This window comes from Bombus vosnesenskii, unplaced genomic scaffold (genome assembly GCF_011952255.1).
Source record: "Bombus vosnesenskii isolate JDL3184/JDL3185 unplaced genomic scaffold, Bvos_JDL3184-5_v1.1 scf7180000013874, whole genome shotgun sequence".
NCBI classification, from domain to species: Eukaryota; Metazoa; Arthropoda; class Insecta; order Hymenoptera; family Apidae; genus Bombus; species Bombus vosnesenskii.
In genome coordinates, this window is record NW_022883258.1 from 1 (window position 1) to 16899 (window position 16899).

The window sequence follows — 16899 nt, forward strand, 5'->3', positions numbered from 1 at the left end:
GGGCGTCGTTAGAAGTCGTACCAACTTCGCATGTAGGAACTAGTGATCATACCAACATGACATTTATCTCAACAGATTAAACAGTACTGAACTCTATGATGATGCGCTAGCATGATATAATGTCGACGATGAGGTAGCGTTGTTTGCTGATTGGTTATACTTCAGGACTACATGTGGGACCTTTGTACGATCGCTGGTTAAATCGGTCACTTTGCGATATGCTTATGAAATCTAAACGTAATTCTTTTGTTAACATTTTCATAATTATACTTCAATTTTAGGATTAATTAAACAAATATTTAATAATTATTTTAATATCGATTACTATAAATAACGATTATTATAGTGCGAAATTTTGTGTGTGTATATAGTATGTTAAAATATGTAAATGTATGTAAAATAAAATATATAAATGTGTGCATATGCAAATTATATTACATGTGTGTGTACCTACATTCAAAATACGTAACAGTTATGCAATATTTTAGATTACGAATTTGGTTTTTTTCGTTCATTATGTTCTTTTATTACAATTTAATTGTCAGTTGCAAATCGATTCATAAGATTCATAAGGGAAGGATCTTTTTATTGCAAATAGACTAATGGAAAGTTTTTTTCTAAAATCAATTGCGAATAATAATTTTGAATAAAAACGGAAGAATAAATGTCTTTCGTAAAGGAAGAAAAATGAATAAGTTATGAAAATCTAATAGCTAATATAATTTTATTCGTTATTCCTTATTGACTGTCGATATTAGACCTTGATATTTCGTGTCAGTTATCTCTATCTCTGACATTCAATAACAAAGAACATTTGTTTAGAACCTTACGTCCTCGAGAATGTTTCTAGTCCCATAACAAACAGTTTTTGTAAACAAAATCTTATTTTTAAAATCACAGTCGCCAGTAGAGACTGCGGAGCGCGGAACAAGTCTCGCTCTGACAAAATAATATTATTATACACATGTATAGCATTACAAATTAGAAACAGAAAAGACATGTAGCTCTGTAGCTCATAACTTTCTTTGACGAAAATTTATTCTTATTCTAATTATAAAGTTTTTAGTAATAATAATAACAAAATAATGATTCGATGATTGAGTACATATTAACAAAAATACCCGTATCTGAAATGTTTATTATTTTGAAACTTAGTGAAGTACAATTATTTCATAAAGTTTATTATTCTCGCTTTGTTTCGTGCAAAATCAATAATTATATCTTCGTAATTTCAATTTTCACATAACTTATTCAAATTAAATAATCAATTAGATAGTCTTCCCTGAGACATAGTAGTATGTATATAATTTTTAATTAATTTTAATCTAGAGAAAGTACACCCTGCAGAAGCGATTGGAATAATTAATAATATTCTTAAAGTAACATAAAATTGGAAAATAAATCCTTAATTTTATGTATGATATTCGAACATTGCATTGGTGTTATATACAACAAATTTTTACTGTATATGTCACAAAATATTTTTATTTCATTAAGCATGTCGCTTCTATCTACATTTCGATGATTTTCATTTTCTAAAATAATGTCCAAATTCATACAGTGTTTAATCGGTTCCTCTGCTTTCATATTTTTTGGTATTGTTATGTTATATAAAAATCTGAATGGTACAGAATCATGCTCAATGCACAATTTGCCTGAACCTTTCTTCGATTGAAAATATTCTCTGATCAGCAATAATTAAAAAGTGCTTTTTGAAAGACATAAATTCGGTGTTATGCGAACGTGTATCTCCGCTTCATAGGCATAACAAATTTTCGTTTTCTTAATACGACGTCTTAAAAATTTAATGAAATGCCATTATTAGAGCAGGTGAACCTGTCGAAGAGCTACTTGCTCATCGATTTCGATGCCCTTGAAATATATCGTGAGATCATGATTCTGAACAACATTTTCTTATAGATACGAATGTTCGGTCTTAGTTTTCGTTATATTCATGCAAAAGTATGTTTGGTATCACAAACATATAAATCCTTTTTTCATATTTTATACAAAATTAACAGAATAATGTTTGACATCTTATTTGTAAATAAAATAGTAGACGGTATTATTTCTTCTTCTAATGTCAACCAGCAATTTTCTCTTAATGTCCCATTAAGATATCTTAGAACCAACAATTTATTCTACACCAGTCAAAACATATTGCTTTAATCGTGAGCTAAATCATGCTAACTCCTTTTATTCGAAGATAGATCAACTTTGTCAAATCACAGTTTCCTTAAAGCACTTGCTGGAACGTTTATTTTAATTTATTTGTATGTTTGTATCTATGTTTAATATATATATATGTCGGAGAAGAGTCAGGAACAGGGTTGCGGGCGTTTGATAGACCTCTCTTAGAGTTGGCCAGCGTTGTGTTATAACGAAGATACGGCCTGATACAACGAGTATGAACACTACCGATTCGACAATCAACATTAGACACTCGCGACACTAGTGATAATGGTCTTAGGTTCGATAGCGAATCCACGGTCAACGGGAGGGTAGGTATACTTGCTCTAACTCAAACGTGTACTACTCCCTTCGCCGATGAAATCTCGAGAAAGAATGAATTTTCGTCCCAATGACGCTACCGAGGCCAACTATGGTGGGGTGTCTAAGTACAAGATCCTCGAATCGACGTCGCTGTCGATTGGTCGATTTGAGACAAAAGCTGCCTGTCCGTTTGCACACATCTTAATTGCCGAAAAACCCAGGTTTTATAGCGGGCCCTCAGGCTAACCAGACTTGTGCTGTGTACGTGCCTCAATATCAGGTATTCATTGTCCTAAGAAACCGTTAGCATGTTTTACTGTCCGATACCTCTATGGGTAGTTCCTTTAATGAGGGTCATAACACCCCTCCGCAGCTTTGCTAGACGGAGCGCCCGTCTCGTTGACCGCGGCTACGTTCGGCGACTGATGGTCGTCTTGAGCCCAAGTTTATTATCACAAATCGCAAACAAGTACAATTGGGCAGAATGACGGCAAATTGTTTAATTACAACTGTAAACTTTAACTACGATTTTACGGATTTTCCCGGAGTTCCAGGGGAAGGTCCGGTGTCCTTCCATCTCCGACATATATTATTTCTGGCATATATATGTCGGGTTCACATTATGATTAGGGTTAGGTGCGTGTAACGAATCTTCATTTGGATTAGTCATTGTTGTTATGTAATAGAGGAGATATTTACTAGTACAAATATGATTATTACAGAATTTGATAAGTAGCCGTAGTAATTAAATACTTGATGCTAATGACAATGATCCTAGGTTCAATAACGAATCCGCGGTTAACGGGATAACAAAATGCGCTTCCTTCCAAAAGTCACCACACCTCGAGGCAGAACCTTGGAAAAATACATTAGAAATAATAACCTCAATATATTATCCACAGGAAGGCCGACATACTGGCCGACAGACCTGAGCAAAATACTTGACCTGCTAGACTTCGCAGTTACAAAGGGACTAAACGCAAATAAACTAAACATAGCACCCAGCCTCGAGCTTAACTCCGACCATACGCCCATAATAATTACATACAGAAACAAACCAATACTTTACAGCAGCACAGAGAAGCTATGCAATAAAACCACCAAATGGCAAATATTCAGAGAAATAATAGAGAGCAAAATCAGCTGCAACATCCCACTGAAAACACCTGAACACATCGATCAAGCAGTAACAACACTCACAGAAACTATCCAAGTAGCAGCAAGGGCAACCACAATACCTGAAACAATCAACAGACAAACAGATACAGTTCCACTAGACATCCTTGAAAAAATTAGAGAAAAAAAAGCGAAAGCAAAATGGCAAAAACACAGAACAAAAGAAAACAAAAAACACCTAAGCAAACACACAAAAGAAATAAAAAACAAAATAAAAGAGCACAACAAGAACGAGTTCACAAAGTTCATCGAGTCACCATCTGCTCACGAGAACTACAACTACTCCCTATGGAAAGCCACAAAAAAATAAAGAAGACAACAAAAATGGTTCCAGCAATCAGAAGAGCAGACAACACACGGGCAAGAAGCAACGAAGAGCAAGCTGAAGAATTTTCCAACCATCTATGCAACACATTCACTCCACACAACATCAACAACAGCAACCACAATAGTCATACGGACGACAATGCGCTAACCACTAGTACACCAACCGACAATCACTACACCATACCCAAAGCAACAGCACAAGAAATCAGAAACATAATTGAGAAAACAAAAAATAATAAAGCACCAGGAATCGACCTAATTAACGGCAAAATCTTGAAAAACCTTCCGCCAAAAGCGATAAGACAAATCACAATGATAGTTAACGCAATACTAAGAATACAATACTTTCCAAAAACTTGGAAACGGGCACAAATCGTAATGATACCCAAACCAGGCAAGGACTGGAAAATAAAAAAAACTATTCTACTCCAAACATCTTGACAGGAAAGTAAAAATACTATGCTACCAAGCACTAATCAGACCGATCATAACCTACGGCTGTCCAATCTGGTACAACATATCAGCCTCCCAGATGGAAAAAATCCGCATATTTGAAAGAAAATGTATCAGGGCTTGCTTGAGTACTTACAGATCCGAACACAGCGGATTCAAAAAATATGTAAAAAACAAAATAATATACGACCTAGCCAACATTCACCGCATAGACTGTCACATCCTAAAGCTAATAAGAAATCACTTCACGCAAGCGGCAAAGATAAAAGAAAACAGCTTAATCTTCAGTTGCCTACTTCCTAACAACGCATATTACAAAACACCCTGACAACAGGCTACATCCCCCCAGAAGTTTTCCTATACCTAGACGAAAAAAACTACCTCCAGGACCAAAACAATATTCCAATAATTTATCACATAAAAAGAAAAATAGGGATCAAAACCATACTCTACGAAGAAAACATAAATGGACAGACCGCAGACACCAGATGGAGATACAGCATGACCCTCCCCCGGAAAGACACCAAAGACAAATACAGAAAAAACATAAAAAAATATTGGTGGATACAGAATCCATAATAAAATAAGAGAGAAAACCATTAAACCGACAGAACTCAATCCTGACACCACATAACACAGGTGTAAACTGTAAATATTGTAAATTTTGTAAATAAACCTATTTGACATCCCCCTCTTCCGCCCCCTCCCTTTCATCCCATCCCTCCCCAAAGTTACACAGCACCCAAAAAGCGGGCTACCGAAGCGTCCTGTTTTGTGACCAAGTTTTCAGGACAGAAAAAAATAAAAAAATTCATAAAAAAGCTCCGCTCCCCAGCGACTTAAACCCAAAAATTGTATTAACACGAAAAATGTAAAGCGCCGACACATAATACAGCATGGCTACGTCTTACCGCCGCGTATCGGTACTTTTGCCTAAAACATCACTACAAAAATTCACCGTTTATTGTTAATATGTATCTAAAACTGTATCTTGGGCTAAATAAACAATAAACAAAAAAAGAAAGCACTCATTCTTGTCCGATCACGAAAGTTAAGCAACGTAGAGCACGGATAGTACTTAGATGGGTGACCGCTTGGGAATTCCGTGTGGTGTTGGCTTTTTTAAATTTTTTCCAATTCTTCCTATTTTTCTGAATAATTTATGGTCATGTACATCGTGTTAAAAATATACTTTTAGTATTACAACGTATGTCAATTTCGTGGTTGTTCGTTCTACATCCAAGTATGCTTGTTTGATAGTCAATAGGCTACTGCTGAATCACGTACTACTGATAAATTTTTGTCTAGCACGTAAGTATAATTTCATGTACATTATACACCAGTACTGTGCGCTATAATTCATGAACTGCACAATAGATTTAACGCACCAATTATCTATGCATCTATTGCACCGATTCCTGCAGTAGTTTTTACTTTCGACACTCTATGGCCGCCGTTTGCACAAAACGGCTATTTATATTTATTCCAATTTTTATTCCACGGATGATGACATAATAAATTTGTTAACATATAGCAAACTCGATACCGAATATTCATTACATACGTCTAATCCATTATGCCATTCGTGGTTTAAGTGAATATTTACTTTCACGTTAAAAAGACAAAGAAGGTGAAACCATACTAATTACTGCACGCTCTGGTTGTTATAAAAGTTTTTGGATATAAGAAACATAAACAGTTTGGTTTTCTTTTCCTAACCAAATCCAGTTTATTTCTATGATAACGCAACGGATATCATAGAAAACAACGGATATAACACAGTTGATTAAATAAACCGGTAACACCATAAATTAATTATTCGCATAAAGTTGACATTACTTGTCTACTAACCAACAAACCAAACAGCACAAGTTATGCGATATAAACAACCTGATGAGATAATCTTTCAAACACGAGTCCAAAATCTACAATTTCTTCTTTTTTTTTTTTTTTTTGTTTTTCACTGGACTACTTTTTTATTTTTTATTTATTTGAATTTTACAATTTTTCCAGTAGGACATTTGGTAAAATGTTGTAGCTGTATACTAATATAACATGTGGGTGGCTATCCCGAGCGGCGTACCATCATCGTGTTTGTTAGGTTATGTCCTTTGTGAGATCTGTTGGGTGTTTCCTTTTTAATCTTCTTTTTATGCTTGATGTGTCGACCGTTTCCGCTGCCAGCCAGTTTGGGTGCGTTGCTATTCTTTCTCCGTACCTTCTTGCACTTTTGCTAATCTCCTCCTTGACCGTTGGTATTCCCAGATCTTTCCGAATGTCCTCGTTTCTAACGTACCATGGCGCGTTTACTATTGTTCTGAGTATTTTAGATTGCATTGTCTCTTTTGGTTATATGGCTCATTGCTGCTGTTCCCCATAGTGCTATTCCGTATGTCCAGATTGGTTTTGTGACCATTTTGTATATTTTTAGTTTGTTTTCTATGCTTAGTTTGAATTTTCGACTTGTTAGCCAGTACATTTGCCTCCTTGCCATCTGTATTTTGCCTACTGTTGCTTTAATATGCTGTTTCCATGTGAGTCGTGTATCTAAGTGGAGTCCTAGGTATTTGACTTGCCTTGTTTGTATTATGTGTGTGCCGTTTAGTACTGTTGGAATGCAACGATATCAGTCGCATGCGGATAGAGTGTTTGATCGTACAGATTCTTCCATTCGTTGCCCAGCGCCATCCCCACCAGCGTGCGTTCGTGAGATGCACCACGGCAGTTAGCACGTGCATGCTTTTTCAAAAGGACGCCGGAAGAAGCGTGAGGATATGGATGGAACATTCTAGACGAGCACGTCGAGAAGCTACTAGAAGGTTCTGTGACGCCACACAGACACCCACACAGGTCACACTCATTACTGCATAGAGAGTGGGGATCTAAACCTTTTCAAGGGCCATGGGTCACTAAGCCAGTCTGTGAATAACTAGCCAACTGTCTACATTCCAGAACGCACATTTATAACTCTCGAAATAATTGTTTAATAAATATCACATTGTATTATTTCAACATAAACATTGTGTCTTCCACAGAATATTAATCCTAATTCCAAGATTAAATTCTAACAGGTTATGGGCCCAGACCCAATGTGCTAGTGTTGAAATAAGTTCGTGACTAAAGTTAATATTAAACAATTAACATAAAGTATTACAGTGAGATATAAGTGTATAAGTGTATAAGTGCGGACTAAAGCAAAATAACAATGGCAGGTAGTGCACGTTTCGAGATTCAAAGACTTAACGGCAGCAATTACGAGACGTGGAGAGATAAACTCGAATTGTTATTAATTAAAGATAAAGTTTGGACAGTGATCAGAGATCCAACTCCAGCGCCCGACAAGATGGATCAAAATTGGCTAGATAAAGACGATCAGGCTCGTGCGACAATAGGGTTACTTGTCGAGGATAGTCAGCTTATTCACATTCGGGGCGCAAGATCGGCGAAGCAAGCATGGGAGGCCCTGAAGAACTATCATCAGAAAGCATCATTATCGAATAAAGTATTTCTGCTCAAGGATATATGTCGAATGAACTTAGCTGAAGGCGGAAATTTGGAAGAACACTTAACAGAAATGTTGAACATGTTCGATCGGCTAACAGCATTAGGAAAACCCTTGGATGAGGAGATATCGGTAGCAATGATTCTACGTAGTCTACCAGAGTCATACAGTCCCCTAATTAGCAGCCTGGAAAGTAGACCGGAATCAGATCTCACTATGGAATTCATCAAAGGAAAGCTCATCGACGAATATAAGCGGCGCAGAGGTTCAGGATGGACAACAGACCAAAATGAAACGGTAATGAAAGCAAGTGATGGTAGAAATAATAATACGAAATGTTTCTTTTGTAAAAAACCCGGGCACATGAAGAAGGATTGCCGTAAATACGCCACATGGAAAACAAAGAAGGATAAAGTGAATAAGGTAATGGAATATAGATCCGATGAAGAACAGCAAGCTTTCGTGAGTACAGAACATAGAGCATCTGAGAAAATTTCCCAAGAACTTTGCCTCGGAATGAGTGATAAAGATACAAGACGTACGCATGTATGGATTATTGACTCAGGGGCCACGAGCCACATGACGGCAGACAGAAACTTTTTCAGCAGCTTCAATCCAGATGAAAAGGGTTTTGTACTACTAGCAGACGAAGTCAAGGCAGTCCAAATAAAGGGCAAAGGATCAGGTATCATAAAGCACCCAAGTAACGGTAAGATAACAAACATGCATGTTGACAATGTGTTGTACATACCTGAGCTAAGCTCAAACCTACTCTCGGTGAAAAAACTAACGAGTGGCGGCTATAAAGTAAGCTTCGAGAATGACGGTTGTCGTATTGTAAAAGATGGAGTAGTAGAAATATTCGCTAAAACCTCAAGCAATTCATACCTACTGCCGACCATCGAAAGCGCATGTACAACGAAAGAAAAGCAACACAACGAAAGCTGTCAACATACCTGGCACAAGCGTTTCGGGCATAGAAATATAAACGCGATAAAGCAATTAGAAAACGGCCTTGCGACCGGGATAAAGATAAAGGACTGCGGAATAAGGGAAATTTGCGAGTACTGTATAAAAGGGAAAATGACGAAAAAAACCTTTCCCTAAAGAATCAACGACAAGGACGAGTAGCATTCTAGATCTCATACATACAGATGTTTGTGGCCCAATGCAGACTGCAACTCCAGGTAAGAAACGGTATGCTTTAACCATAATTGATGATTTCAGTAGATTCACAAAAATATATCTGATGGAAACAAAACATGAATCCACGAAATATATTAAAGAATTTGTGCAATCAATGAAAAATCAATTAAATAAGGTACCTAAAGCAATAAGATCAGATCGAGGAAGGGAATACGTCAACAACAATCTGAGGAATTACTTGCATAATGAAGGTATAAAGATTCAATACACAGCAGGATACCGCAGCAAAATGGAGTCGCTGAAAGGAAGAATCGCTCTCTAATAGAAATGGCTAAATGTATGCTTATTGACGCCGACATGGACAAGAAGTACTGGGGTGAGGCAATACACACAGCCAACTACCTGCAAAATGTCCTACCCACAAAACACACAGGTAAGACGCCGTATGAATTATGGTATTCTAAACTACCTGACGTCAAAAATCTTCGTCCTTTTGGTACTATGGCATATGCACATATACCTCAAGAGTGTCGAAGAAAATTAGACGAGAAAGCAGAAAAATTAAGGTTTGCCGGATATCCGGAAGAATCAAAGGCATACAGACTACTCGATACAGCTACAGATAGAGTAAAGATAAGCCGTAATGTGATCTTTCTTGAAACTCATAAGGAACCCGGGACAGAAGAAATTATTTTTGAAGAACAGACCGTTACTGAAGGTACAGCAAATAAAACAGGAGATAACAATAAGGAAATTATTGAAGAAAAAGGACCCAAAGATGAATCCGAAGATATTCAAGGTTCAGAGCCAAGGCGATCAAAAAGACTAAATAAAGGAATTCCTCCTGATAGGTACATGGGAGCACTAAACATGACAGTTAGCCTAGAAGAGCCAAAGGATCGAAAGGAGGCACTATCAAGGCCAGATGCAGAACTGTGGATAAAGGCGATGGATGAGGAAATGGATTCGCTGAAGAATAACAAGACTTGGGGCCTCATGATTCCACCTAAAGAGCGAAAGGTTTAAGTGCAACTAAATTGAATTTTCTGTTACAGAAGTGCAATTTGCAGAATCAATGATCAAGCGACTAATATCGTTGAGGAAGGGTGTTGGAATACAACGATATCAGTCGCATGCGGATAGAGTGTTTGATCGTACAGATTCTTCCATTCGTTGCCAGCGCCATCCCCACCAGCGTGCGTTCGTGAGATGCACCACGGCAGTTAGCACGTGCATGCTTTTTCAAAAGGACGCCGAAAGAAGCGTGAGGATATGGATGGAACATTCTAGACGAGCACGTCGAGAAGCTACTAGAAGGTTCTGTGGCACATGTGACGCCACACAGACACCCACACAGGTCACACTCATTACTGCATAGAGAGTGGGGATCTAAACCTTTTCAAGGGCCATGGGTCACTAAGCCAGTCTGTGAATAACTAGCCAACTGTCAACATTCCAGAACGCACATTTATAACTCTCGAAATAATTATTTAATAAATATCACATTGTATTATTTCAACATAAACATTGTGTCTTCCACAGAATATTAATCCTAATTCCAAGATTAAATTCTAACAAGTACAATGTTTGGTGGTTTCTGTTTTCGCAGTGTGAATGTAATGTGTTTGCATTTATCGGGGTTTGCTTTAATTTGTTTTGCTTGAAGCCACTTTTCTATTTTTGTGATATGTTCTTGTAGTAATGTAACTGCTGTTGCAGGGTTAGTGTGCCTGACTAGTACAGCTGTGTCATCCGCGAATGTCGGTATTTTGCTATTGTTAGTTGTTGGTATGTTGGCCGTGTATAATGTGTATAAAATTGGTCCTAGGACGCTTCCTTGCGGAACTCCTGCCTTGATTTCTTTAACTTCCGAGTGTGTCTTTGATTTTTACTATGACGCTTCTGCTGCTTAAGTAAGATTTTATTAATTGGTATATTTGCTCCGGGAATTGTTTCCTGATTGTTTGAAGTAGGCTAGTGTGGTTTATTTTGTCAAATGCTTTCTCTATGTCCATAAAGAGGAATGTACAGTATTGTTTGTTTTCTAGTGCTAGTATTATTTCGTTGACTAGCCTGTGCATTTGCTCTATAGTGGAGTGTTTGTTTCTGAATCCGAATTGGTGATCCGGTATTAATTTTTCCTTCTCTATTATTGGTTTTATGCGGTCGTATATTATGTTCTCTAGTATTTTAAAGAACACAGGAAGTAGTGATATTGGTCTGTATGATGTAGTTTGTTGTGGGTCTTTACCTGGTTTAGGTAACATTATGATCTGTGCCAGTTTCCATAGTTTAGGAAAGTATTATATTCTTAGTATTGCGTTAACTATTATTGTGATTTGTCTTATTGCTTTTGGCGGAAGGTTTTTCAAGATTTTGCCGTTAATTAGGTCGATTCCTGGTGCTTTATTATTTTTTGTTTTCTCAATTATGTTTCTGATTTCTTGTGCTGTTGCTTCGGGTATGGTGTAGTGATTGTCGGTTGGTGTACTAGTGGTTAGCGCATTGTCGTCCGTATGACTATTGTGGTTGCTGTTGTTGATGTTGTGTGGGGTGAATGTGTTGCATAGGTGGTTGGAAAATTCTTCAGCTTGCTCTTCGTTGCGTCTTGCCCATGTGTTGTCTGCTCTTCTGATTGCTGGTACCATTTTTGTTGTCTTCGTTATTTCTTTTTGTGGCTTTCCATAGGGAGTAGTTGTAGTTCTCGTGAGCAGATAGTGACTCGATGAACTTTGTGAACTCGTTGTTGTTGTGCTCTTTTATTTTGTTTTTTGTTTCTTTTGCAACTTTATTTAGGTGTTTTTTTATTTTCTATTGATCTATGTTTTTGCCATTTTGCTTTCGCTCTTCCTTTTCTCTAATTTTTTCGGGGATGTCTAGTGGAACTGTTGTTGTTTGTCTGTTGGTTGTTTCAGGTATAGTGGTTGGCCTTGCTGCTTCTTAGATAGTTTCTGTGAGTGTTGTTAGTGCTTGATCGATGTGTTTAGGTGTTTTCAGTGGGATGTTGCAGCTGATTTTGCTCTCTATTATTTCTTCGAATATTTGCCATTTGGTGGTTTTATTGCATAGCTTCTCTGTGCTGCTGTAAAGTATTGGTTTGTTTCTGTATGTAATTATTATGGGCGTATGGTAGGAGGTAAGCTCGAGGCTGTGTGCTATGTTTAGTTTATTTGCGTTTAGTCCCTTTGTAACTGCGAAGTCTAGCAGGTCAAGTATTTTGCTCCGGTCTGTCGGCCGGTATGTCGGTCTTCCTGTGGATAATATATTGAGGTTATTATTTCTAATGTATTTTTCCAAGGTTCTGCCTCGAGGTGTGGTGATTCTTGATGCCCATAGTGTGTGCTTTGAGCTATAGTCTGCCGCTGCAATATACTTGTCACCTAAGTGTCGGAAGTACTCTTCCCACATTTGCGTTGTGATTTTGTGTCGCGGCGGTACGGATACTGCTGACAACTGCAGTTTGTTGGTGTTAGTCTGTACGGTAACGGTGGTTGCTTGTATATGTTCCTTACTGACCTGGCTGTGTAGGTGATGTTTAATGTCGTTTTTTATTACTATTGCCGTCCCCCCGTGTGCTTTCCCTGGGGGATGCTTGGTGTCGTATATGGTGTAGTGTGGTATTTTTATGTAGCTTTTTATTGTCAGGTGTGTTTCTGAGACGAGTAGTCTGTCGAAGTTATTGCTATACAGGAATGTTTTAGTTTCTAGGGCCCTTTGTTGTAGGCCGTTAGAGTTCCAGGCTGCTATTTTAAGCGTATCTATTTTTATTTTTTGCTCATCATGTTAGTAAGTAATTGTAACATGACTGTCATCTGCTGTGTTTGCTGTCTGAGGAGTTCGTTTTGTTCGCTTATCGTTTTTGTGAGTATTTCGGTGTTTTTTATGGAATGTTTTATTAGCTCTTTGATTCCTGTAGCGTCGTTGCTGTGGTTGTTCTGTTCTTGATTATCTGAGGTTGACGACCGGTTGACTACTTGCGCGTAGCTTCTAACGGTGTTGGTGTTGGCGTGGTTATTATTCATTACGTACTGTGTATTTGGTGTTGGCATAGATTTCGTGTTGTCCTGTTGCGTGTGGAAATTGTTGTGTGTCCTGTTTCGAATCGGCGGGAAAAGTTTGCTTTGTAGTTGTTTTCTGACTACGCAGGCTTTGTAGCTGGCTGGGTGATTTCCACCGCAATTGTGATATTTTACGTCGTTTACTTTTCCCGTGTGTGGGCATTTTCGCTGTTAGGTGCTTTTCTGCGCATACGACACACGCCGGGTTCCTGTTGCAGTAATTTTTAGTGTGTCCATATTGTTGATACCTCATGTATTGTGGTATGTCTTTTTTGTGCCTGGGTGGCTTGACTGTGATTATTGTGTTTGAGATTTTTTTAATTTCAAATATTTCTTTGTTGTTGCTTTTCGGTTCTAGCTCTATTAGGAATAGGGGTAGTGGTTGCTTAGTGTCAAATCTGGTTATGTTGTTGATCGTTCTTACCTGGTGTTCGATCTTGGCCAATTCCTCGCATATTTTGTTTGTATTTGTTTTAGGGTGTAGACCTCTGATTACTGCTTTGTAGCTCTTGTCGGATTTGGGTTGGTAAGTGTGATGCCCAGCGTTTTTTTCTTTTAGCGCTTTAGTTACTTTCCTGTAGGTTTCTGGGGTATTAGTTTGTACTTTTACCTGGTCCAGTTTGAGCTGTTTGATAGTGTAGTTTTCTTTTCCTGCCGTGCTGTTTAGTAGATCAATGAGGAGGTCTATTATTTTTGCGTCTATATAGATTGGTGGTGGCTTGGGAGTGTGTGTTCTTGGTTTTTCTGTAGGGTTTGTGTCCATCTCTTCTGTCAGTGAGCTGAAGGAGTTTTGTGTAGGAATTTCTTGTAGCCATTGTTGTCTTTCTGTTTCTGTGGTCCTCCTATCGTTTGTGTTTGTGTCTATTTTTCTTTTTTTGCTGGGAGTTACGGTCTTCCAGCTTTCGTTATGTTGTGGTAGATCCTTATTGGTATTGCTTTTTACGTCGTCTACTTGTATTATTTCTATTTCTATTTCTTTTGTATTTGAGCAGTCCTGTACTTCACTTGTTGTTTTAATTGGGCTCTGTTGGTCTATTGCCCTGTTTATAGCGTATGTTTCTCCTTCGTTTAGTACTCTTATTGATGGTATTTTTTTCATCCTTGATTGGTTCTGTTGCTCTACTCTTGTCGCACAATATCGGAGGCACTAGTTTTCACGTCCGCATAGCTCGATTGCTCGGGCAGAACTGATTGTGTTTAGTTGATTGTAATTTGTGAAGTAGTTTATTTCTGTATCTGGTTGTTTGGGATTGTCTGCGGTGTTTTCGTTTGACAATGTGCAGACTGTTTTGTTTAGCGTTTTGTCTTGTTCCATTTCATTTTTGAGTTTGTTTGTTTCGGCGATGATAATTCTGTTTAGTTGTTCTCGGCCCATGTGTTCGTTTTGTGTGTGCATTTTGGAAAAGTGGGTGCCGATAATGTCTAGTTTTTCTGTTGGTTTAGTTATTATGTAGTTACCCTCGGCGTCTTTGATGGTGTTGTGTATCGTTATACCTGCTTCTTGGATGAGGGAGGTTTTTTCTGGGGGAAATTTGAGAGGTGGAATGGGGTTTTGTCCTTTTGGTCTGAAGATTTGATCTATTTGTGGGAACATGTTGGCTGAGTCGTATTTGGAGATGTTTTTTATTTTATTTGTCCAGTAATGGTTTATAGAGTTTGCGAATTCTTGCTTTATTTGCGCTTTTATTTTGTATAGTAGATACTTTAGGAATTCTAATTCTTCTCTTTTGTCGTAAGAATGGTTAAATTTTATGTTGTTTATTTTGGAGATTATGTAGCTTTTATCTAGATGTAGATTTGTGTATGTTTTCTATTTCGTCTATGAATGAGGCGATTTGTCTGTTTGTTAGGTTGACGTTGTTGTAGATCTTTAGGTCGCAGTTTTGTTCCAGTATGTTTTGGAACTTTTTCCAGTTTGTCTTTTTGTAATTGTACCTGGGTATCTCGGTCTGTGTTTCGAGTATTAGGAGGTCTGATGTATTCTTGTTTACGTGAAATATTAGGACGTTATGGTCACTGTCATAGGCTAAGGTTTTGAGAGTGTTATTTGGACGTAGGTTTTGAAATTTTAGTCGCGCATCTGCTAGGCATATGTCCAGGTATGAGCCTCCTTTTGGGTAAGAGGGTAGCTCGGAGCTGTATAAGGTTGTTTTGTAGTGAATGCTTTTATTGTCTAGCCAGTTTTTAATGAAGTTGCCTTTCGTGTTTTTTGTTTCGTTTTTCCAGCTCGTATGTTTTGCGTTAAGGCGCCTGCTATTATATAGTAGTTTTCCGGTTCATTGAGCTGTAAGAGTTCGAAAAGTGTATTGAATTCATCGCTAAATTCTTTCTGGTTTCCGAGAGTTGCGTAGGCTGCAGTGATAAACAAATTTTCCTTATTGCTTATTTTTATTTTTATGATCGTTGTTTCTAGGATTTTGAAACTTGTTATTTTGTCATTTAGAATTGTTTTGTGTTTTATGGGGTTTTTATGAGGATTGCTGTTCCTCCTCCTTGGCTGGCGTTCGGTTTGTCGTGTCTTATCATGGAGTAGTTTTTGAAGTGTACTTTGTGTTTTTTATTTAGTTTTGTTTCTGAGACGAGTACGATGTCGGGGGTTTCTTTATTTATTAGGGTTAGCATACTGTATCGTTTCTGGTTTGAAATTAGAGAGCATTGAAATGGCAGAGAGCATGAAATGGCATTTATTGCAATTATTTTCAGATGTTTTAAGTTTAATTTATGTGTTTTTTGCTGTAATTGTTGGTTTAGTGGATTTTGGTTATTCATCCTCTGTACTATTGAAAGTGCTGAAGATGGCGTCGATTCTTTCTTCGTGCGTTGATAGTGTTTTTTTTATTTCATTTAATTGCGTTTGTTGTTCTTTTAACGCTTGGAGGATACTTTTTTTGATGTCTTCGATAACGTTTATAATGATTTGGGAGGGGGGGTGTTATCGCTTCTTCTTTTTTTATTTTGCACTCGCCTGGACCGTGGGGCTCAGTGCATTTTACGCAGCGGTAGTTTAGGTTACAGTTTTGTGCTGTGTGACCTAGTCGCTGGCATTTGTGGCATTGAGTTATGTCATCATTTTTTTTTATTATTTTTTCCCATTTTATTTTGAAGTAGTTAAAATGGTTTATTTTTAATAGTTTGCGCATGTTGTTGTCGGGGGATACTTGTATTATGTATGTCGGAGATAAGAGGATACCGGTGCCTTCCCTCTGAAACCTCTGAAAAAACCATAACAACATTGTGATTAAAATCTACAGTTGTAACTAAACGATTTGCAGTCATTCTAACCAATTGTATTTGTTTGAGACTTGTGACAATGAGCTTGGGCTCAAGGCGACAATTAGACGCCGAACGTAGCCGCGGTCAACGGGACGAACTCTCCATCTAACAAAGGCATTGAGTAATCCTATAGCTCTCCTTAAAAGAAAGATTTGTAGCGGCACGTGGCAGTAAACATTCCAACGGTTTCTGTCCCGTAGCTTGCCAGACGCAGATCCTATTCTCCGGGCAGGATGTTTACCAGATGTCGACGCGTCTTCACAGTACGTGATCGGCTAGCCCGAGGACCGTCATAAACACTAATATCTAGTTACCTAAAATCCTTCAACAGATACACAGTCTTTGTCCCAGTTACGGGAAGACAGGAATGACCTATTTTTCCACGAACGACGTCTCCCACTAGCAACCCTCCCTCAAGGACAGCTAGCATCCTTTTCTAACTACCGATATGGAGATTGGCCAATTAGCAGC